Source organism: Oreochromis aureus, linkage group 11 (assembly GCF_013358895.1).
Source record: "Oreochromis aureus strain Israel breed Guangdong linkage group 11, ZZ_aureus, whole genome shotgun sequence".
NCBI lineage: Eukaryota > Metazoa > Chordata > Actinopteri > Cichliformes > Cichlidae > Oreochromis > Oreochromis aureus.
The window spans coordinates 37,166,765-37,191,627 of record NC_052952.1 but is presented as its reverse complement, the minus strand read 5'-3'; the positions used below and the strand labels follow the sequence as shown (position 1 = coordinate 37,191,627).

Sequence of the window (24,863 nt, the reverse complement as noted above, 5' to 3'; positions counted from 1 at the left end):
GGCGCAAACAGTTTTCTTGTAAAACAAACGGGGGCCTTGCAAAAAAAGTTTGGGAACCACTGCTCTAAATGATTGGTAGAACTACTTCTTCTTCCACCTGTCATAGTGATATGTCAAATACAGAGGTGTAAATGCCGATGATAATAATGGATGATCGCAAACAGCTAAGACGCCGCTGGTGACACGTTGTAAGACCACAAACCTCATCTAACACAAAAGCAAATCATAACACAGAATGTGATGATGTGTTTATGATGAAGTGAACTGAGAAGATAAATTGGGTTCTTGCTGATCACAGCTGGCTTGGCCCTGGCTTATCGAAGATTAAAGAAAGCGGAATCGGCTGTTCAAAACCCCACCAGGCTGCCCGCTGGGATTGAAACGATGGGCTCACGGCTCTCCAACAGGAGATTGAGAGACCAGTGACGGACTGCTAGATTAGTATGAACAATCTATCTGCCAAAGGAAAACAACCACCATTTCATGCGGCCACCATATTGGCTCCAGCTGTGGTCTCAGGGCTGGAGCTGAACATAACAAATTCTCACACTGATAACAGACGGTGTTTAGACTGTTCCTCCTATCCTACCAAGGCCACCTGGGTCGGCTGGAAGACTGTTTACTTAGCCTGGCTGGGCAAAGGACACTCTCTCAGCTAAACTCAGGACACACACACGCATACACATACACTGATACACACTCATCCCCCCTTTCCAAATGCCTTCGATGCTTGTCTCCTCCCGGGGTAGATGGCGGGTTGACTGGAGATGCAGACATGCTGCAGGACCGGATGCGCCGTCTACGCCGGCTCTCTCTTACCCTTTACCCACCTCTGCTGTCTGTCTTGTGTTTCTATGGTGTACTGACAGTCATGTGCTTTTTTTGTTCAACCTGTTTATGATCAGAAATAACAAGAAAGCCTTAAATTGAAAGATCAGAAATGAAACTTACCCGGTAACGCCATACTGTGTATGCAGCTGTTGTGGTTTTCATTTCTTTTTTTGGCTTTAGTTTACAGTTTCTACTCTGAGATTTCTAATACTTCAAAATGAGGATATAGTATGGCTAGGAAATCAGGTATAGGCTCTTATATATATAATATGAGAAACATTAACCATTAGAACACCTGTGTGTGTGTGTGTGTGTGTGTTAGTTTTTAACACATATATATAAGTATATATATATATATATATATATATATATGTATATGATGAGATCTTGAAGAAGAACAATGGGAATAGAGAGACCTGGTGTCCAGTGACGGACATTAGACCAGCTGTAAAATTGGAAGCAGTTTGTTCGCACTAACCGAAACAACTACCATCTTCATCTCATGCGGCCCCCCTGGTGCCAACTGGATGCTCAAGGCAAAAGCTGACGGGAATAACAAAAATTCTCCCTTAGATAACAAAACTGTGTTGTGACTCTTTCCCCTCACTCAAGGCCACCCGCGTTGATCGAAGATTGGGTGAAGGGACGCTTTCTCTCGGTTGAACATGGAACACACACACACACACACACACACACATAAGCATGTACACTGACACAAACCTACACTCACCCCCCACCCCCTCCAAACACCTTCGAAGCTTATGTCTTCTACGTTGTGAGATGTGATGATTCATGTGCTGAGGTGTTTTCTGTTCTCAAACTGATCTCCCTGTTGGAGCTCAGTCTGGGGGGAGTTCTTTTTTCTCCTTGTCTTTCCTCATGTTGTGTATTTTCCATGGTTATACCTCTCTGACCTGTCTACCCCGTGATGTTTGTGTAATGTATGTGTAGGAGCCATATGATTTGCTCTCTTTTGACTAAGTGGGTTGGTTTAAATGGACTCACTGTATTGGTGCACGGGTGTGGGGCGTGTCTCATGGGTGTGTTAGATGATAAATGTGGTTGCACTCACCTGTTCACCGCACCTGATGTTGATGAGCAGAAAGGTAGGGTGAGCATGAGGCAAAACTTTCTGTTGGCTGCAGCTTGAATGATTTGGAAGTATTTTGACTGTAACTTGATGGTTTTTGTATATTTATCCACTAATTGACGCCATACGCCAAGTTGTTATTTGGCATACTAATTGGTGCCAATTGGTAATTGGTGGTGAGTTGCAGTTATTCGTTTGTTCAGTCTGTGCATTTGTGTAGTTGTTAATCCCGTGTGCTGATTTGTATAGAGGACAGTTGCATGTGGAATAAAAGGAGCAAATGTTACAGAAGTGTATTTTATGCGTTTATTGTTGCGCGTCATCTGTGTCCTCATGTTTAGCCTGCCGCGGCCTTTGGTTGGAGGAGCCGCAACAGTATGTATGGTCGGAAGGGTAAGATGGCGCTTTAACCCAATTTCCCTCGGGATGAATAAAGTATAATCAATCAATCAATCAGTGGGTTCTTCTTGGCAACCCACCATGAGCACCGCCCACCAGAATACACTGAAGCAGGTTTTCATCATGGTGGTGCAGGTGTTGTTGCATTAAAAGCTACACTTTAGCTGTTAGCAGTGAGTCATGGTCAAAGCAGCCATTCATTTTACATGAATCAGTCTTCCCTCCATCTATTTTCTTACCACATTAATTTCACCTTCCTCATCTCTTCCTCACTTCGCCACAGCTGGTGCAGCAGCAGCCTGACAACTATGCATCTATTTTTAGTTTCTTTTTATTGCTTTCTCTCAGATTTTCAGCTCCACCTTCGCGCCACTTCTTCGTGGTTTTTAACCATCGTTTCCTGTTTTTCATAACCAGTATCTGTGTCCTTAGCTCAGAGTCAGCACTGTGGGTTTACACCCAGATTGTGCTGTAATCTCTTTGCTGTCTGCTGCAGATTTACTCCCCCAAAAATGATCTGCTGAAACAACATCTCAGTGTGAGCTGGACGTCTAATAAAGATTCACTTTTTAAACAAGTCGACTTGACGTTTAGATGCTGACGTTATTACTCCCCGATTTAAAAAAAAAAAAAAAAAAAAAATAAAATATCGTGCACTTTATTAACAACTGATGTGGGCAGAGAGTGACACAACATCCTCTCGTGTCACTGCAGTCTGTTCTTTAAAAATAGATTCAGGAATTCTGTTACTTGTCTGAATTTTGTCTTATTTGCTCACATGCTTGGTTTTAATCTAAAGTAGGAGAATACATAAAACAGTTCTCGTGGACAAACCCAGCATAAAGTCAAGAAGGTCAGGTCAGTCACCATCAGACTGTTTGCTGATGTTGGCGCTCTTTCAGAGATCTGATGTGGGAAGAATGTGTCAGAAAACGACTGATCATAAATCAGTGATCAGGTCTGGCTTCTGATGTGAGCTCACGTTCACCTGGAAACATGACAGACGTCGGGGCGGATCTAGAGAAATATTCTTAGTGTGGCATGAGGATGGGGTGGCAAAATCAAAGCCAATATTTATTTACACATATGCACATGTTAAAATTTGAAATATACATTAAATATGGTTACAATGATTCACATGTAACTCTACACGTTTCTATAACTAAATTATTCTTTAGCCCACATAATGAAACATCTGTTACACATGTGAGTTTGGATGTTATGTACTGTATAGCCTGTATAATAAACATGTAGCCCAATAAAGCTACACAACATGGGGCGGTTCATTTACAAACACAAATCTAGGGCTACATTCACACTGCAGGTCTTCATACTCAATTCTGATTTTTTTTGATCAAATCCGATTTTTTTTTTTTTTTTTTTTGGTCTGCTTGTTCACACTACAAATGTGACAGCAAACGCACTCTAGTGTGAACGATCAAAGCGGCCCGCATGCGCAAAAGTTGTCACACACAACGCGCTCTGTACAGACCCAGAGCAAACAGTATTGTTTGACTGATGGCCCATAATATTAAGACTTGTTTCAGACTTTGTTTCCCAATTTTGCTTTAAGTTATAAAGTTATTTTGTTATTTACATACGGCCTAATAATTATCCTTACTGCAGTTTTAGAGGAGCGGTGCTTCAAAGGATAGCTGCAGATTTCTGTCAGAATCTGCAGATTATACAGTACAAATAAAATGTTCACGTTTCTCCAACGTTGTCTTCCAACAGTTTCACTGACATCTACACTGGATGGTCAGGAAGCCTTCGCGATGTCTTCTCCGGCGCTGATTGGCGTCTGTCTTGTGTCAGTGACGTAAAAGATAGATTTAATGCGACATGACTGTTCAAACAGCAGTCGCTTTCTAAAACATCGGATATGTATCGGATTCAGTACCACATACGAAAGTGACCCAGATCGGATTTGTGCTTTTCACACTGTCATACCATGATCAGATATGGGTCGCATAGGGTCAGAAATGTTTTTAGAAAATGCAGTTTTTCCCGCACTAAAAGCATCGCGAACCAATGACAAACACGTTTACAGATTACTTATTTGACTTAAAATGCACTAAAGCAACAACTTGTAGTTTGTCCCGTCTTTACCTGTTATGATGTCAACACCAAATGCAGTTTTTAAATGATGTTTTCATGGAATAAGGAAAAGACGTTCTCCAAACCTACCTGGCTCTGATCACTTTGATCCACATCACAGATGGGAAATAAAATAAAGTCAAAAAGGTGGCAGACGCCAATATTACACAATCATTTTAAAGACGATTTCTGTAACCTTGGTGAAAATTGTAGTGAAATATGTTTTAAAAAATATGAAAACACTTCTTTTTTTTTTTTTTCTCCTTCTTGTCTTCAGGAGAATAAAACTGAACAAACCCCAAGAACAGGAATGCTTCGTCTCTGTCCCAGAGAACATCTTAGCTGATGTTGACAGTGAGGATCTCCGAGTTACATCCTATCAGGGTGGTGTTTATCCGTGTGTGTGACGGAGGGAGAGACAGGTCCCGGTCTGACCTTGTTATGTGTTTTTCAGCCAAACAACCGGTGTTTTCCTCTGGACACGACGTCTGCTCAGGGTCCAGAATATCACACAGAGGAGTTTCACACCTGCTCAGAGGTCACTCTGTTTCCTTGTTATCGTGCGAATGTGCTTCGCTGACATATTTTTTTGATCATTTTATCATTTCAGATGCAAAGAATGAGGGTATATGCATATTATAACAACGGCAAAATCTAAAACTGTTTTCTGACAGTCTATGTGACCAAAGAGCCAAATGTGTTTAAATGACAGAGAAACTGAGACAAACTTTATAAGGTGGACTTTGTTATCAAAGCCACTGTTTGTCAAAGATGGATCTATCCACCTCAGCTTCTTTGGTTGGTGTGTTTAACTGTGACTGCAGCCTATATGCTGACAAATCGCTTTCATTTTAGCTTTGTTACAGACACTCGGGTACAGTTTGGCTGAGAGGTTTACACACACACACTCATCATGGGCGTGAATGTCATGGTGACTTTGAGCTTATTGAACGCCTTCATAGAGAAACCCAAATCAGTGTGGAGTCATAAAGCAGAAAAAGCCCCCGACTGACAGTCAACTTATGAAATGATCATGCTATCTATAGCTATCACGCTATACTATTGACTGGAACACGTGATTTGCAGTCACTGGTGAGTGGAGTAATTACCAGCAGCCTTCAGCTGTCCTGCTTCGTGTTCTCTGAGGATTTCCAGATTTTCAACATAGCTATAGATCATAATGATCCTTTGTGTGCCTTTAAAAGCTGCTGTGAGAGTAATGAGGAGGAAATACACTATTACCAAGACGGTGCATCACATAATAGAAAGCTGCTTTCTGTCCAATTTTAGATTAAATGAGGTTAAGAATAGAAAGAGAATCTTCATGTTGGGATACGGTACATCAGCTCTTTTTACTGGGCTGGAAATCATAAACAGAAGCTGCAGTTTGGATCTTTGAGCAAAATTACTTTTTTTCATATTTGTCATTGAAATAAACAGATTATCAAAATTAAGGGCGTTGAGCTCAAACTGTAATATTATAATAAATTGTTGACGTACCACACTATGGATCCCAAAAGGTTGATTCTGTTCATCTAGACATTTCAGTGGGAGGAGCTGACTGCAGTCAGCTGACCTGAAGAAGTCACCCAGATGAGTGACAAAACGTTTCTCACACTGTAAACGTCCTGGTGAACAAAATCGACCTTTTGGGATTTCCTTACCTGGATGATTGATCATGCATCAAGACACCACTCTGTGTACATCAGTACAAGTTTGAAATGTTGCCAGTATTTCAGAGAACCATAAATAACAATAACAAATCTACAACATACATCTAACAAATAAAGTATTTTTATGGATTTTCTTTGTCCTGTTATACATAATCCTCTAAATATCTGCAGGTCCTGAACAGTTAAAGCTGCAAGTCTGCACTCCCCAAAATAAAACACTATCAAATAAAAACAGTCTCACTGCAAAATCCAATTAGTTCCCAGAACTCAAAAAATGGAGTAAAGCTTACTTAGTAAAACTATGTTAGGACAACTTATTCATTGCAAGTATGCAGTACTAAGAATAACTTGATGTTTCTGACTGTGCAGTACTAAATGTTTACTTTCTGTCAAACATTTCAAGTTCTACTAAATTAAAAAACTATTTGTGCTAACTTACTTTATTCTTTTTTTACAATCACATTATGTTTTATATTAATATAACACTGAATGCAAATATGATTCAAAAAGAATAATTAACTACACTTCTTGTAATGGTGTTAAAATCAGCCCAAATTTTATTTTCAAATGTAATGAAGTATATGAACCAACATACTGGACACTGTTCTGCTGAACAACAAACAATTATATTACCATCATTGTTAGAATGTGTAAATGAAACAAAGTCTCAGATTTAATTATTCTGAAACTACATTCAGGCTTTACACATCTGTTTTGTACTTACATTACTTATATAATCGAAATAAATGTATTTATTGTTCAGTCACAAGTGCAGTCTCTAGTTTAAACAACACATTTGTTTTGCATTCAAACACAGAAGCTGGTATGTTGTATTATTTTAAGGATGGCTTGTTTCCAGTCCAGGCATTACTGCCTGAATGACTGTCATGGATCGAGGTGATCCAAATGTAGGTGCAGAAGAAAGTCTTTACCTTCCCTTAAGTACAGTGGCAGTGGATGTGGGTTGGAGATGCAATGAGCTTGAACCTGCAGGCGACCATCTTCACTGACCAACCATCTGTGACGGAGGACTCATCTCTCCTGCTGTCATGCAGGCAAACAATCAGACTTTTAGAACACCAACTTATTTGCTTTCTTAAAACATTTTTTTCTGCATTTGCTATAGAACAGACCCCAATTTACACGATCTCAGGCTCCCTCCCCACCGGAGAGGTGGCATTCAATGTCCTACTTGTCAGTCTGGATAGCCCTGACCTCCACCTCACACACAATAATGTCATGAAAGCACATTTTTAAAAAGGGCTATGCAAACATGGCCAATTATATAAGATTTGGGGTTAATTTTTAAGTAACACGAGCTGAGAGGCAGCAGCAATGCTAGGCTAACACTAGCTACCTAGCACCTGGTACTAAACTGTGAGAAGCCACAAAAACAGTTTGAATAAGAGTAAACATTTACTCACTAAATCAGTGTATCACGTGAAGAATCACAGCAATGACAACAATATTTTCCTGAGCTGAAGCTTCCCCAGGTTTGCTCAACATATTCCACAAAGAAACACGGGTACCAAGAACATGCGGACTGATCTGTGCGAGGGAGAAGGAAGGTAGTGACGTGGAATTTTCAAACCATATCGTTTAATCCCTCCGCACTGGGAAGCAACATTTCCAGCGTACTTAGTTTTTATCAGTTAAGACAACTCAAAGTTGATCAGCTTCTTGAATTAAAAGAACTGCTAACTTAAACTGAGTTCTAATAACAATTTGATTAAAAAATAAATAAATTTTAAAAAAAAGTTCATCCTACTTAATATTTTTAATTAAACACAATATTAGATTTCACAGTGTGCAGAGAAACATTTATCAGTACTTGTCGCTCAGCTTTTGGGAGTTACCAGGGTGACTGTGACGTCACAGAGCCGGATCATTAAAAGGCCGAGAAGACTGGAAGTGAATTGACGGTCTAGCCTGCGACGGTTTCTGTTGCCAAGCAACCATGACAGCTAAAGCGATGGTGGACAGCATGTTGGACAGAAATAGAGAAAATCTTTATTTGATGTCATTTGTTTGACTTTTAGCGAAGAAAACTGTCGTTTCAGTTCCGTGTGATGTATCTGGGAGAACATTACATTCGAATCAGTGGCTACCCTGAGGTACCGTCCCTACACACTGCTCCCAGTGGCTGACAGACAGACTCAGTGACAGACTCAGGTTGTTTGATATAAGCATGACAAAAACAGCAGAGAAACAGGAGGAGGACGCCTCCATCTACTGTCTGTCTCATTATTAGTGCTTTATACAGGATGAGAGCTCTTTAAGGACAAACTGCAGCACAGCATGCTTGAGTCTGCGTCCTCACCGCAGTTCGCGGGCCAGATATTTGGTCAACCGTCTGCTCGGTGTTTCCTGAAACGTTTAAGTACGTTTGGCTTCTCACCGACAAACAGACCCAGCTTCGGCACAAACCTAAACTAACGTCACGTAACTTAGCCGAAGGTTCGCTAAACATGACTTTTTAAGACTTTTCATTACGCTAACATTTGTTCCGCGGTATATTTGAAGTGAGATAAAAGCCCAGTGCTTACTGTGAAGAGAAGAGTGCTTACTGGACCGCTTCACGTCAACTGTCCGCCATTTTTTTTCAACCTTTGACTCGCAATGAATCCTGGGATATGGTGGGTGTCGCTACCCGATCCGTACCGGAAACCCGATCGGTATCCCGCATGCGCAAATCTTGCGTCACTTCCTCTCTGTGCCAGCATTGCGACATTCAATATATTTGAATGATACGGTTAGCGCCCAGTTAGCTCCTAGCATTTCTCAACAGCTCTGCCTCCTTTTCGACTACCGGGACATTTAAACTATGGATAATCCGTATACAAACAAATTCATGCTTTTCTCCTCAACAGAGAGCGTTCCCCAATTGAACAACAGCGCCGTAAAATAAGAAGAATAGCGCCTAATTACAGAGTTAATAATACAGGTGAAGATTCATCAGCCAGATGAAGTGTTTACTGACAATTGACAGTGATAGCGGACATCATCATCACTATTCCAATCAATCCTCTCCACACAGACAAGCATAAACACACTCGACTATCATTAAATCAAAATTAACACACGTTTGTAATGACGCTAATTCAGTTTACAATAGGGTTCATTCGCTCGGTCAGCAGGTGGCAGTATCCTTGAACACTGGGGAGTAAACTGCCATTAAACGAACAGAAGAAGAAGAAAACCCCCGCACATGCGCGGTACGGATCGGGTAGACCCGATTTGTACGGTCCGACTTTGCACATGCCCAGTAAGGGCTGATCCGTCACTATCTTTTTATTTTTTTGTTTTTGTCTACATTATATTGTAGCGGGTCAGGGCTGTTCTGGGGTTTTTGTTATTATAGTTCTGTTTACTGTTGTCATGGTGATGAGTGACGCGCTCTCCCGGCGACTGTTTTTCCGGTGAGAGAGCGCCTTTTTTTGTTGTTTATGTGGTTGCCGCGCTGAGGAGGGAGGTAGCGGCAGTGTTCTGGGCCGGTTATAAAATAAACGGCTGTGCTCCAAAGAAACCTTTGTCTCCTCCGTGTCTGAGCTCGCCACAATATTAAATGTTTCATTATCGGAAACATTTTAAGAGATACTTATTATTCTTAACATCTTAACGGATACTCTGACCCGTAACTATCGTAAAACGCTTCGACCGGAAGTAGACACCTTTCGCGCATGCGGGGTACCGATCGGGTTTCCGGTATGGATCGGGTAGTGACAGTGGGCCATACCCAATCTGCTGCTGCGCAGGTGTTAGCGCGCGCTAGGGGCTTTTCTTCATGTGCTCGTGCCTTCTTTGTGACGTCACTTGCGGCTCTCACACAGAAACATTACTGCTCATCTGTTTGCAAATGTTCAACAGTCGGTGTTCCCTAAAACAAGGAAATTCTTCCGCTGTTCTCTCAAACCCAGAAAATCAAATTTGCGACAAAACCATGGCAACACGCAGCGAAAATGAAAATTCAATCGTGGTCACACCAGACCAGATTATGCCACCTATCAACAGGTGCTTCGAAAGGCTCTCTGAAAGTCAGTGGAGCATGATAGAAAGTGGCGCATGCGACTCGGGCGCCCAAGCGGCGCTCGCTGATATGATTTGTGAAATCATTCAGATCGCGTCTACCGGAATCCTGAATAATGCCCTTCCTGTTATCCAGGATCGCATGACGAGGGAAGATCCGGAGCCTTTAGATGCGGGGAAAATAGGCCCGTCCCTTGGAGACTTGATCTTAGCCGCCATCGCCAGCGCTCTTAACGTCCCGAAACAGGGACATGAGAGTGCTGACGAGCTGACACGGATGGTTGAGGAAGAGATCTCCGAAAAGGTCAAGTCAGCAGTTAAAGTCATTACCGAAAGCCCCGATCTCCCACAAGACCCCGCCGTTTATGTTAGCGGCAAATGTAGTAATATTAAAAAGCTGCACCGCATGGTTTGGCACGCTGCCTCGTGCCTTAAAAGGCATGTAGCACGTAAGCTGCGCTGCCGGTGCGGGTCAAGCGGCTCTGATTCCGGTACAGAAAGTACGGATTCAAAGATGTCGGTGCAATCAGTAATCACAGAGATTTCTGTGATTCTGTCATCAAGGAGCTCAGATGGAGAGATGACAGATAAAGATAAAGATGAGGAGGAAACTCTAACAGAAAAGGACGAAATCAAACCAGCTGCAGGAAGCCAAAGTATCCGAGCTCCAACCCCAGTAGAAGTGGTTGCAGCTGACATCGTAAATGAGATACTTGGCAACATGGATTTAAGCAGTGAAGAGCACTGTGAGAGGTGTCACTTACCCAAACCTACTTTTAATGCAGGATTAATTATCAACAAGCTGAGAGACTTCTTCTCCAGATGTTTGCCATCCACCTCTCACTCCGGGCTCAAAGCACGCAAACACCGCTTTTCCATGTTTGCAAGAAAACAATTTGAAAAAATGAAAAAAGAGCTGAGAAAAGTAATAAAGGCAAACAGAAAATTTTTTGTTTGTCTAAAAAACATTTGCAAGTACCCCAAAGGTGACACAGTGCCCTCAGATGAAGGTATGGTTTCCAGCCTCTCAGGGTCAGTCCCAGAAACTCTTCGTCCCCAGAGTACAGAGGCTCATCGAGCCCCTTCCCGAAACACACTGCTTCGTTACATACGTTCCTCTCCAGTCGACTTTGACGCCATTGGATCAGACGTTAATCAGTTATATGAGAAATTAACAAAGAAAGAAAAACTCATCATCGTCCACAAAACAGTGGAAAACTTTAGAACTAGTGGGGGAACCAGAGATTTTACTGTGGAGTTGACGGCAAAAATGTTTGATCTACTCATGACGGATCGACTGTATCAAATCCCCAAACCTGTAATGGGTAGATCCCTGTCTGACACCGTCATCTCCAGGACTCCACGACAAACACATGGCTTAATGCGTCCCTTTTCTGCTGAAGTCCTCTATGTGCTCGTAGAAGACGCAGTAGAAAAGTTTGTACAAAAGCTTTTACTCTGGGTGGAGAACGAAGACCAAGATCAAATGATTGAGGACAAGGTTTCTGTGGCTGTGGAAGACATCCAGAACTTTATGAAAAGAACAAGGACCCCAACAAAGGACACAAGCACAGATTCAGATGGCAGTGGAAGAGAATCTTTTCCATTACCTGTAACACCAAAATCTGGGAGCATTACCCCCCAAAAATGCTCTCCGGCACCTGATCAGTCACCTGATCAGACACCAAAATCTTAGAAATGTTAGGAAGACCACGTTGGAGAAATGTGAACATTTTATTTTTACTGTATTTTCTGCAGATTCTGACAGAAATCTGCAACTATCCTTTGAAGCACCGCTCCTCTAAAACAGCAAAAAGGATCATTATTAGGTTATTTGCATTATTATGTAAATAACAAAATAACTTAAAGCAAAAATTTGGAAACATAAAGTCCGAAGTCTTTATATTAAGGGCAATCAGTCAAACAATATTGTTTGCTCTGGGTCTAAACAGAGCGCGTTGTGTGTGACGTCTTCTTTTGCGCATGCGGGCCGCTTTGAGCGTTCACACTAGAGCGCGTTTGATGTCGCATTTTATGTGTAGTGTGAGCAAGCAGACAAAAAAATCGTATTTGATCAAAAAATCGGAATTGAGCATTAAGACCTGCAGTGTGAACGTAGCCTAATTCCTTGATGACTTCCTCAGTATATTTAAGCCCAGTGTTTCTTCGTGTCAGTGTTGCGTCGTACCCTCATGTTTACTGTGTTCCGTGTGCTAGCCTGCCTGTCTGCTTAGTTTGTATTCTCAGTTTAGTTTAGTCTATGTTCGGTTACTGCCCAGCAATAAAGCTGAGTGTTTTGAGTTTACATCTGCCTCCGAGTCCTGCATTTTGGGTCCTTCCTCCCCGCCTGCCTGCACACAGCCATGACAAAACTGATTTCAAGGAAATAAAAATGCTCAAATTTGAAAGTTTGTGAGTGATTTTGTTGGTGTATCAGCTGTTTAGTCGTTCTGTGATGAGATGGATGCTGTCATTGTCACAGTTCTGGGTCATTTTGACCCAGCATTTTCAGTTTCTTATGTTTTGATATTCTTCTGTATTATGACTTATGTTTTGATTCTTTAGTTGTGCTGTTTTGAGTATTATTATTATTCTAGGTTTCAGTTTGGTCCGGGTTTTGTTCTTGTGCCCTCGTGTTTAGTGTAGGTTTAGTTCAGTGTCGAGTCTGCGTCTCTGTGATTTGTTTCTTGTTTTACTTTGAAGGTCCATGTCTTATGTCAGTGTATTCAGTTTTACTTCCCCCTGTCTCGTTAGGCCTAATTTCTCCCAGCTGTGTCTCCCTCCTGCTTCTTGTTCCCTGATTACGCCACTGAGTATTTTAGCCCTGTGTTTGCCTTTGCCCTCTGTTGTGTCATTAATGTTTGGTACCCTCTTCTTGCTGTGTGTTTGTCTCATGTTAGTTTCAACTTCGAGGATTTTGTAAGTGTTTATTTTCATGAAGCGTTTTTCCAGCAATAAAAGCTGCGTTTTGAGTTTAAGTCCTGTCTCTGAGAGTCCCGCATTGTGGGGCCACCATTCCTGCCTGCCTGCCACACAGCCTATCTCGACAGTCATTATATTTTAGGATAGTTTCTGAGTTGAGGAGAATAAAATAATATTTAACAGTAACTGTACCAATGTTGTTGTGTACTAAGCACAGATTCATTTAAAAAGTTTACGAATGTTTGAGCAAATGGTGTATTAGGTTGTAATAGAAACGTACATTTAATGAGTAACAGTAAAAAGAAGTGTCTGTAAAAGGTAATATAAACAGAACTTTTTCTATTAATAGAAAATATGAGTTAACGATACAGAAAATATACTGAATAAACAGAATTTTCAGTTTTATAGCTGAAGGAAATGTCCGTAAATCCTACAGAGAGTATTCTGTAAATACTTAAGAATTTTATTGTTTCATCATTTATGGAAAAGTCTGTCAATTTCCGTAAAAAACAGAAAATTACCAGGGCATTTTCTGTTTTTTACAGAATTCTTTTTTACGGTGTAGATAAGCTCCATAACATCACAGAGTTGGAACATAGAGAGGACACAGCTGGGGTCACTTTGTTGGGATGATGATGATGATGATGATGCAGGGGTTAGTACTTGTTCTGTCACCATGTAACCGTGTTCTGCTTATATAGATTTTCGCTGAGAAAGTTGCTCTTTAGTGCCTCCTTCTGGCATGACCTGGTATAACGTGCACAAATCTGTCTCTGTTCTATGATGTCATCTGAAAGGGCCTGCTATTGTTTGGGGAAAAGACTTCTCCTGTTCTCCTCTTCTCTGCTGTAGTGACAATTGTCCCCCTTTAAGATGGTCTTTAAGGGCATTGTCGGTATGTAATTCTGTTCCATCCTTACTAATGAACAAAATCTATTTGAAGAAATGCGATTGCAGTGTTTGCTTAACAGAAATGTTTATAAAGAGAGGATTTGCTAACGCTTTGGGCTAAACAAGTCATTTGTACTGTTATTGTGTATTTATCGTTGTCTATGATTTCTAAGAGCATTTCATGTTGTTTTCTCAGTTTTACCCTACTTCAACTGGCCTAAGTAAAGGGAGTGAAGCCAAACCCTCTTGTCTGCGTGGTCATTTTGAAGAGGAGTTTGGTCTGAATGTTGACTCTAGCAAGGCGTTAGAGGCAGAGGACATTACAGTAAAACGACAGCCTCTCAAAGACTGGTCTCGTGAGGAACTGGACAGCAAACCAGACACAACACCAGAGGTAGCGTTAAACCACAGTCATTTGAAGGCCCTTGCAAAACACATCCCAAAGCTGGACTCCCAAGCTTTCATTCTGCTCTTGTTAGGCAGAGATATCATTAGGGTTCATAAGGTCAGAAGACAAGTGAATGGCCCACAGAATGCACCCTATGCCCAGAAGTTGGACCTGGGTTGGGTTATTGTGGGGGATGTGTGCACTGGAGATGTCCACAGACCTACCGTTATCAGCTCTTGCTACACTAACGTACTGAAAAATGAACGCCCTTCTCTCTTTCAGCCATGCCCAAACAAGTACTCTGTAAAAGAGAAATACAGTAGTGGTGGGTCCCCTTCATTTCCCCTTACATGTAAACATCCTCTTGCCAGTGAGAAACTGGCCACTTTAAACTGTGATGTGTTCCAGACAACAAAAGAAGACGACAAAGAAGCTCCTTCAATCAAGGACGGACAGTTCATCCACATCATGCAACAAGAGGTTTACAAGGATCAAAAAAACAGGTGGGTGGCTCCCCTGCCTTTCAGATCTCCACGACCAAGGCTCCCTGATAATCACGAGCAAGCACTTGAACGTCTCAAATCTTTACAGCGATCTTTCAGAAGGAAGCCTAAAATGAAAGAAGTGTTTGTCTCGTTCATGGCAAAGATCTTTCAGAATGGGCACGCTGAAGAAGCCCCACCTCTGAAGCCTAATGAGGAACATTGGTACCTGCCTTGTTTTGGGGTTTACCATCCCAAGAAGCCCTCTCAAATAAGAGTCGTCTTCGACTCCAGTGCCCAGCACAAAGGTTTGTCTCTGAACCAAGTGCTCCTAACGGGACCAGACCTCAACAACACCCTGGTAGGAGTCCTCATTCGGTTCCGGAAAGAACAGATTGCCTTCACTGTGGACGTACAACAGATGTTTCATTGTTTCATGGTGTGACCTGAAGACCGGAACTTCCTCAGGTTCCTCTGGTTTAAAGAGAACAACCCAGAGAAAGAGATTATGGAGTTCCGTATGAACGTGCATGTCTTTGGAAACTGCTGCTTCGACAGAGTCTTCGGACTGGACACTCCATTGCCAGTAGAAAAAGAAAAGGTGTGGGAAAGTTGGAGAGATTCTCTGCAGGAGTTAAAACATCTGAGGATCCCCAGACCGTACTCAAACATGTCACCATCTACTGTCAAGTTAACAGAACTCTGTGTCTTTTCAGATGCTTCAGAGAAAGCAGTAGCCGCAGTTGCCTACTTGAAGACTGTGGATGCAGATGGAGGATGCTGCACTAGATTGGTCACAAGTAAAGCCAAATTGGCCCCACGTCCGGAGCATACTATACCTCGGTTGGAGCTTTGTGCAGTAGTTATGGCAGTAAATCTGTCTGAGGTCATCACCTCCGAAATAGACATTGTATTTGACGCAGTCACTTACTAAACAGACAGTAAGGTGGTGCTCGGATATATCTACAATGAGAAAAGGAGGTTTTATGTATACGTGAGCAATCGAGTCCAGAGAATCAGACGAAGCACAATGCCACAGCAGTGGCGATATGTCTGCACAGAAGACAATCCCGCAGACATTGCCACGCGGTCTATCATAGCAGACCACCTTGAGAACACAATATGGTTCTCTGGACCGGCATTCTTGTCTCGACCTGAAGAGGCATCACCTGTGGTACAGAAGTTTGACCATTTGGAACCAGATCAAGACAGTGAAATCAGGCCTCAAGTCACAACACTGTCAGTCACAGTCCTCAAACATCTTGGCTCTGGGTGGTTCAGTCGCTTCTCATGCTGGAGTTCTCTCGTAAGGGCTGTTTGTACCCTTATTCACATTGTGCAGAGCTTCAAAAAAGGAAAGGAGTGTGTCGCTCAAAAATGTGAGGGTTGGCATCGGTGCAGCACACCCCCAACCGGGGATATTCTTGAATAGAGTAAGGTAGTCATTATCAAAACAGTTCAACAAGAGGTCTATAGAAAAGAGCTGGAGTGTCTTGCATCAAATGTCAACATTCCCAAGAGCAGCCCACTCGTTGCCCTGGATCCCTTCATTGACTCAGTTGGGCTATTAAGGATTGGGGGTCGTCTCATTGAGGCAAAAATAGGGTTCCACGAAAAACGGCCACCGATTCTGCCTGGATGGCATCACGTAACCACCCTCATAGTCCGATACTTTCATGAGCAGGTACGTCACCAAGGACGTCTATTCACTGAAGGAGCCGTCCGATCTGCAGGTTACTGGATCGTAGGTGGCAAGAGATGCATTATTAGACTCGTTTTTGAGTGTGTCACTTGTCGAAGGCTGAGAGGGAGGTGCGAAGTTCAAAAGATGGCAGACTTGCCACCAGACAGGCTCAGCATGGAACCACCTTTTAGCAATGTCGGCATTGACGTGTTTGGGCCCTGGTCTGTATCAGCCCGTCGTACGAGAGGAGGCCATGCTGATAGTAAGAGGTGGGCTGTCCTCTTCACCTGTCTGTGTGTCAGAGCTATACACATTGAGGTAATTGAGTCATTGGATTCCTCCAGTTTCATAAACGCATTCAGAAGGTTTATGGCGATTCGAGGGCCTTTGAAGAACATACGCTCTGACCGGGGCACTAATTTCACCAGAGCTTGCAAAGATATGGCGATTCCCTCAAATCTTGATGGGAAAGCCATGAAGAAGTTTCTGTCAAAACAAGGATGTACGTGGACCTTCAACACCCCACATTCCTCTCATATGGGAGGAGCATGGGAAAGGATGATCGGCATCACACGTCGCATCCTGGACTCGATGCTTCTTCAGATGGGCTCCTCCAAACTCACAGATGAGGAACTTACAACATTCATGGCTGAGGTTTCAGCCATAGTGAACAGTCGACCACTCGTTCCTGTCTTAAACGATCCTACAGATCCTTTCATTCTTACACCTGCTTCATTGCTTACTCAGAAAGTAGGTCCATGTCAACGCTACAGTGTCGAACAAAGTGGACATCTGACTGGCCAAACCTTAAGCAAGGAAGTGTGGTGCTTCTTAAGGACAGTCAGTGCAGTAGGAACGACTGGCCCTTAGGTATTATGGTTGATGTGTATCCCAGTAAAGACGGAAGGGTGCGCAAAGTGCAAGTAAAGGTCATTAAGAAAGAGGGACCAAAGCTTTACGTCTGACCCATGAATGAGATGATCTTGCTCATTCCCCTGGATGACTGAAATGTGTTTGATCTTGTCATGTTAGTGGGTGAAACCAGCTGAGTTTCAGATGGGAGTGTTCTGTCACCATGTAACAGTGTTCTGCTTATATAGATTTTTGCTGAGAAAGTTGCTCTTTAGTGCCTCCTTCTGGCATGACCTGGTATAACGTGCACAAATCTGTCTCTGTTCTATGATGTCATCTGAAAGGGCCTGCTATTGTTTGGGGAAAAGACTTCTCCTGTTCTCCTCTTCTCTGCTGTAGTGACAATTGTCCCCCTTTAAGATGGTCTTTAAGGGCATTGTCGGTATGTAATTCTGTTTCATCCTTACTAATGAACAAAATCTATTTGAAGAAATGCGATTGCAGTGTTTGCTTAACAGAAATGTTTATAAAGAGAGGATTTGCTAACGCTTTGGGCTAAACAAGTCATTTGTACTGTTATTGTGTATTTATCGTTGTCTATGATTTCTAAGAGCATTTCATGTTGTTTTCTCAGTTTTACCCTACTTCAACTGGCCTAAGTAAAGGGAGTGAAGCCAAACCTTCTTGTCTGAGTGGTCATTTTGAAGAGGAGTTTAGTCTGAATGTTGACTCTAGCAAGGCGTTAGAGGCAGAGGACATTACAGTACTGCTGCCATAGTAACAACATGATTGGCTCGTCCTCTTACTCATCTCCAACAATGACTTCAGTTGGATGAGGATTTTAAAAGGATGGAGCTGTGACTAAAATGTATATTAAATGTAAATATGTAAAATGTATAAATATGTAAATATGTAAATATGTAAAATGCCCCTGCAGCAGTGACCCCGCCTCTCGCCGTATGACAGCTGAGATGATTTTGTATTTCCTTCTGTGCCTGCACGACTTCTTCAGTATTTCAGCTACATTTGCCATCGGTGGGAAAGTGCAAAAGTAAGCATGAATAAATAAAACTACAGCACTTTCAATACCAGGTAGGGGAACTGCACTTGTGGGGCATTAATGAGCAGCATTTTGGCTCCACTGGACTGTCCTGGCTCCTTTTCTTTTTACGTTATATAAAGCTGACTTCAAGTCCATCACCAGACTGGACACAATGGGAGACGTGGTTGAAAGATGCACAATAAAGACCTTAGAAGCCATCATGAACTACTCTGAACAGCTCACCTTATAACATCTTTATGGGACCTGGAGGACTCGTCTGGCTTCGTTGTTAAACAGGGAGACACAGAAAATCATTCACACCCACGGCCATCAGGCTTTTCACTCCTCATACAAATAGTGAGTCATGAATTTCCCTCTGGGATCAATAAAGTTATTCTTAAGCTGTTGTCTGGAAAACTGCTGTACGGTGTTTCATCTCTGGTGCGTTATAAAAGCTATTGCAGACTCCACTGTTAGATTATGTGTTATCATAAATGTCGACATGAGCTGCGATTAATTTGTGGAAATAGGAATTTTCCTTTTAACAGCATCCTGAAATGAATGGAAGTGTAGCTTATTTGGTAAATTTAAAGGGTTTTTATTTTGAAATCCAAAATCAGATTGACTTGATATTAACATGGCCCCAGTGTGAGGGTGTATACTGGTGATAAAAAGTGATATTAGAAATTCTTTACTGAAAATAGATGATAAAATCTTATCTAAGATGAGAGTTGGTCAGTCCACCAATGATGTCACCAGATCAGACAGCTTTCATTTCAAACCAGCGCTCTAGTTCAGATGTCAGAAGGCTGTTTAATATCGTCTTCTCGTCCCCATCCTAACCCATCCCATCACTCAACCCAGCCCAGTTTCTACTGAAAGCAGCCTGTGAAAAGCCAGAGCACCGTCCTTTCAAAATGTCAGCGTCACCTGCAAGACATGACAGCAGGTGTGACAACAAAGTCCCAGCTGTTGGCTTTGTAAGTTTCTCTTATTTCTCTTATTCTTGGCCCTTATTTTCCCCGCTTCTCACCGTTGTTCCTGAGTTTTAGGGCTGTAAGGAAAGGAAGCCGATCGGAAATGTTGAGTGCAGCCAGGAGGAGGAGGCGGGGTTTAAGCTCTGCCGTGTCACATGTGGGCGTAGGCTATGATGTAAGCCACGCCCCAAGACCGTTCACTGGTCCAAGTTGATGCTTCCTTCTGGAATCCCTGGTTCAGTGGACATTTTAAAAGAGGAAATACAAAGACAGTTTGGATTGACCGAAGATTTCAGGCTTCAATATAGAGATGTTGAGTTTGACAATGAATACATGAATCTAACCACAACTGGGGACATTAAAGACAAGAGTACAATCAAAGTAATTTACACTCAAAACTCGGCGCCGTCCACTGTGCCCACCACAGCACCCACAGCTGCCTCCAGAGAGACATTACCACAGTTTGTTTCGCCATCCTTGCCAGACACTGACATCCTTTCCTCCTCAGACTCCAGTGGAAATGGCCCTTAAACTTTCCAATACCAGAGTTTAGTTTTGATGTGGAGTTTCAGTTACACAGAGCCCAGCAAGAATATGAAAACAATAGGACTCTCTTAGACCCGAGCCCCAAACTCAGATCTGACATATTAGATATGTTGGCCTCAGAAATCAAAGTGGAGATATTGATGAGGTTGCTAAAGCGTTAATTCATAAATATCCCTTTCTCAAAGAGACCGGATTTGTGACGGGCTGTGAAGGCTGGAAAGTAAGCCTAAAATACAAAATGGCCAATTACCGGACAACACTGAGAAACATAGTGTGCCCAGAGGTGGCAATAAACGCTCTACAACACAAGAGAGAACGAGAGAAGAGTCCACGTCGAAACAACGTAAAAAAGCCACGGAAAGCAGAAGTGAACTTTTTACCACAGTACCCTGCAGGAGAAACAAAGAAACGTCTGGAGGAAGAACGACAAGCACTACTGATTGAGGTGAAGAAAACAAACAATGATCAAATAATCAAAACAAAGATGGATAAGACGTTTGCACACAGAAGAAGAGAGATGATTTAAGAGATGCCATTCATTGCAAAGTTCAAGAGCAGATGGCCGGCCCTCTTCAAACTACCTGAGGTATGAGTATGAGTCTTGGTTTAAAACTGTCCGTGAACAGAATAGTACTGCTACAAAATTTCAGATTTTAAAACTCCAGATTTTATCTTTGTGCAGTCATGATTTAGCTCTGGTTTAGTCTCGATTCTCACTTTGGTTTAGATCTTGTTCCCAGGGATGTGCCATCCCTTGGGTACCGCACCATTTCCACTGATTATGGTTCAGGTGCTACAATTCAATTTTAAAACAATTATTTTTGCTGCATTTTTTTCCCCATTCAGGTTTCTTTATTTGAAACCACAAATGAAATCAACACGTCCGAAATATGTTTTATAATCACATCAAGGTCATATTTTCAATGAAATCGTAATGTGTATGTTGGCAGTTTAAATATAATATAGCGGGACCGTATTTTGATTTCCATTTCCTTTTGGCACTGGGGTGGGATGAAGGGGATTTCCTTCGTGGTCCATCTGTGATGCTGCAGCGAGCTGATGTCTTTTCAGCTTAGTGCATCTAAATTGTGTTGTGAGAAGGGCAGCTCCAGTGGAACGAAAAATTTGGGGAAAACAGGACGTTGCTAACATGATACATGTCAGAGTTTCCTTTCACAACTAAAGTGCAAAATTTGTGCATTTCGTGATTTTCGTACTGCATGGGTGAGGCACTCTTTTGCAGCCACCTGATTCTGCTGGTCCATCTATAAATGCTTTGGGTGGCATGTTGGACTAACTTTTCTGTCGATTTAAAAATCTTTTTTTTTTTTTTTTCGTAATTGATTTTGCACATTCCCATCTGATAAATCGATTTTTTTTTCCTTTTTGTTTTCTTTAAATTAAACCTGGACAGCACCAGGAGTTTTTGTCGGGGATTAGATCAGGTTTGGTCTGGATTTAGTCCTGTTTTGAACTGAACTATTTAAAAATTTTATTTTTGAACTTTGTAGATCAATGTGGAGTTCACCCGAATCGCTACAGTTCCACTGCTGTCCACATTCATGAGCAGTCTTGACCAGTACTCTGGCCAGTTGATGAAGATTCTACGAAAAAAAGGAGGGGAAACAGCGCAGTGGATCACAGCAGCGGTGTCTGCGATTTCACAGGTATTCTGTCTTGTTAAAATGTTGTGTAACTAATAGATTAGTTGCAGATTGATCTCAGGTCTGGTTATGAACCTGTCTTTATAACTTTCTTGGGTTATTTTATGCTTGTTCTGTTCTGGGTTATACTTCTCATCTTGGTTTTGGCTTATATTCTGGACTTGGTCCTGACATAAAGCAGAACTAAGTAACTCATGCCCCTAGAGGCCATAAGTACCGCTGCTGGCATTACACTACAGGGTGGGCCATTTATATGGATACACCGTAATAACATGGGAATAGTTGGTGATATTAAAGTCCTGTTTGTGGCACATTAGTATATGTGAGGGGGCAAACTCCTCAAGATGGGTGGTGACCATGGTGGCCTTTTAGAAGTCGGCCATCTTGGATACAACTTTTGTTTTTTCAATAGGAAGAGGGCCATGTGACACATCAAACTTATTGGTAATGTCACAAGAAAAACAATGGTGTGCTTGGTTTCAACGTAACTTTATTCTTTCATGAGTTATTTACAAGTTTCTGACCACTTATAAAATGTGTTCAATGTGCTGCCCATTGTGTTGGATTGTCAATGCAACCCTCTTCTCCCACTCTTCACACACTGATAGCAACACCGCAGGAGAAATGCCAGCGCAGGCATCCAGTATCCGTAGTTTCAGGTGCTGCACATCTCGTATCTTCACACCATAGACAATTGCCTTCAGATGACCCCAAAGATGAAAGTCTAAGGGGGTCAGATCGGGAGACCTTGGGGGCCATTCAACTGGCCCACGACGACCAATCCACTTTCCAGGAAACTGTTCATCTAGGAATGCTCGGACCTGGCACCCATAATGTGGTGGTGCACCATCTTGCTGGAAAAACTCAGGGAACGTGCCAGCTTCAGTGCATAAAGAGGAAACACATCATCATGTAGCAATTTCAAATATCCAGTGGCCTTGAGGTTTCCATTGATGAAGAATGGACCCACTATCGTTGTGCCCCATATACCACACCAAACCATCACTTTTGTTGTTCCAACAGTCTTGGAGGGATCCATCCAATGTGGGTTAGTGCCAGACCAATAGCGGTGGTCTTGTTTGTTAACTTCACCATTCACATAAAAGTTTGCCTCATCACTGAACAAAATCTTCTGCGTGAACTGAGGGTCCTGTTCCAATTTTTGTTTTGCCCATTCTGCAAATTCTGTGCGCCGATCTGGGTCATCCTCGTTGAGATGCTGCAGTAGCTGGAGTTTGTAAGGGTGCCATTTGTGAGTAGCTAATATCCACCGAAGGGATGTTCGACTAATGCCACTCTCCAGTGACATGCGGCGAGTGCTACGCTGTGGGCTCTTGCTGAATGAAGCTAGGACAGCCACTGATGTTTCTTCATTAGTAACAGTTTTCTTGCGTCCACATTTTAGCAAATCCAACACTGAACCAGTTTCACGAAACTTAGCAAGCAGTTTGCTAACTGTAGCCTGGGAGATGGGTGGTCTCGTAGGGTGTCTTGCATTGAAATCTGCTGCAATGACCCGGTTACTGCGTTCACCAGATATCAACACGATTTCGATCCGCTCCTCACGTGTTAACCTCTTCGACATGTCAATGGCTGTGAACAAAGAGAGACTTGTAAATAACTCATGAAAGAATAAAGTTACGTTGAAACCAAGCACACCATTGTTTTTCTTATGACATTACCAATAAGTTTGATGTGTCACATGGCCCTCTTCCTATTGAAAAAACAAATGGTGTATCCAAGATGGCCGACTTCTAAATGGCCACCATGGTCACCACCCATCTTGAGGAGTTTGCCCCCTCACATATACTAATGTGCCACAAACAGGACTTTAATATCACCAACCATTCCCATGTTATTACGGTGTATCCATATAAATGGCCCACCCTGTATATTAATCTGTAAACAAGCCACAGTTACCAGGATGCACACTACATCGTCTTTATTCTTGTAGTGCGATGTGAAGGTTTGGCGCCATGCGTGGTCTTAAACTGTTACTCTGGAGGTGAAGGGTTGGTCAGTAACACATTTTCAAGTGGGAAGTGAGAGAGAGAAGCCGCTGGAGAGAATGTGGAGACCACGGTAAAAAGCTTAATCAAAACCCAGCTGAAGGACATGGTGAAGAACATCGTCTTCGATAGGGTGCATCGCCTCAGCCCCATTCGGGCTGCGGCCGGGAGACCACGTCCTATCGTGGCCAAATTCGGCCACTTCAAACAAAAGGAACATGTGAAAAGCCGGCAGGGAATTAAAAGGAACGGACTTCAGCGTGAACGACCAGTTCCCCAAAGAGATCCTGGAACGACGCAGGGTCCTCTTCCCAAACCGACGCGGCTTCATCCAGAAGGGCTCCCGCGCTGTCATCGCTGTGGACCGGCTGTACGTGGACGGACAGCTCCACCGCAACCCCAACATCACTCCGTGGCTGTATTAACTTCACACCAGATAAGAATCCGCTACACCCTTTCCCCATCCACTCACACTAACTTGCATTAACATCTGTTTAACTTACTAGTATCAAATCGCATCTTAGGTGTGATATCATAGCAGAAGTGACACCGTCACTCTCCGTCAATGGTTTGGTTGGAATGTTTCCAGGTTTTTTTTTTGTTTTGTTTTTTTTCTTCTCGTTTTTTCTTCTCTCCTTTTCCCCCTCTTGTTTTTATGCTGCTCACCCTTGTCCTTGGTTTCTTTCTTTCTTTTTTCTTTCTTTCACTGCTTCGATCACCTGCTTCCAGACTCATCCACAAACAACATCCTTTATTTCGATACATACGCACAGCACGATCACGCACAGTCATGCGGCATAGCGGCAGCAGCACATTTACATCAGTCAGACAGCGCACACAGACCTACAGGATACACACACTTAAGCCAAGCGTACTCATATTAGTAAATATGCAAACACATAGTCAGATTCAAGGAGCATCTCATCACACATTTTTTCTCTCTCTCCTTCTCTTTATTTATGAACAAGTGATGTATTCTCTCCACCTGTCTAAGCGACACACACAGCGTACACCCCTAGTTATACACAGACATCTATGGGTGCACTAAGATTCGTTACATGGAATATAAATGGAGCTGGCTTCAGAGAAAAGAGGTTAAAAATATTTAACTGTCAAGAGTTTATTTTTAATAAGACATTCTTCAGGTTGAATAAAGACACTCAGACAGTTAGAATATAATAACAGCAACGTGCATGCGTGAGGCCTCTGGCGAGACCCCGCGCACGGGTGAGGACTCTGGTGAGACCCACACCCTGAGTGCAGGCACAGTTCTTTATTTATAGGTTACAT

General features: G+C 42.5%; 1 long non-coding RNA gene across 1 annotated transcript; it reads right to left on the bottom strand.

Moving 5' to 3' along the window:
• Positions 1 to 7,079: 7,079 nt before the first annotated feature.
• Positions 7,080 to 8,804, bottom strand: LOC120442805. Its single transcript, XR_005614938.1, has 3 exons — positions 8,637 to 8,804; positions 7,515 to 7,638; positions 7,080 to 7,134 (listed from the first exon to the last, which is right to left on the bottom strand). It is a non-coding gene; the product is annotated as an uncharacterized LOC120442805 (long non-coding RNA).
• Positions 8,805 to 24,863: the final 16,059 nt, after the last annotated feature.